The following is an 861-nucleotide window of genomic DNA, read 5'->3' on the forward strand; positions in this document are numbered from 1 at the left end:
AATTGGCATATTATATAATTTATTACTTTATTAGTAGGTATATAAAATAAATCCAAATATAGCCAATAGCAATATAAAATATAAACATGGTCTCAACAAAACTGAATAAGGTATTGGCAGTCGTGGCCAAAATATCAAAAACTAATAACTAGTAAATAATAATACCTAGTATTATTTGCCACCAACTTCCCAACTGGTATTATTATCACTTTATAACTGTCTATACCTAAATTAGTATAACGAATATCGTAATTCTTGGCTATTTATCAGTTTTCCGAAAATGGCGAAATCATAATTTATATTTTATTTTATTTCTCTACGCTTCAACGCCCCTATGGCCAACCTATTTTAAACATTTTATTATATTCGTCGACTTCGCAAGTGGTAAATTGCATGTTAGATTCTGAGTGGAACGATGAATGTATTGATTTTACAATGATGTGTGTTTTTTTTTTTATTTTTTTTTTAATTTTTTTATTTATTTTTAATTTTTTTTTGTGTCTGTCATCACCTTTTAGGACAGTAAAACTGCTTCGATTTTCTTCAACAGTAACTTTTATGATTGGAAAGTGAATCTAGTTGGTACTTTGGGGGGTCAAAAGTAAAAATTTCCCAGTAGTTTTCAAAAGCGACGTGAAAAACAAAAGAAAAATTAAGGAAAAACGGGAATTTTTACGCAAAATCGATTTTTAACAAAATCGATTTTGGTTTTTGGTGTAACTCTAAAACAAATGACCGTAGATATCTGAAATTTTCACAGGTTGTTTATATTTCCATTTTCTATACACGGTAAAACTTTGAAAATATTTTGATTTATTTTGAGCTCTTTACGGACATTTTCATTTTCCATTTTTTTTTAGT

The sequence above is a fragment of the Acyrthosiphon pisum genome, chromosome A2 (genome assembly GCF_005508785.2).
Source record: "Acyrthosiphon pisum isolate AL4f chromosome A2, pea_aphid_22Mar2018_4r6ur, whole genome shotgun sequence".
In the NCBI taxonomy this organism is placed as follows: domain Eukaryota; kingdom Metazoa; phylum Arthropoda; class Insecta; order Hemiptera; family Aphididae; genus Acyrthosiphon; species Acyrthosiphon pisum.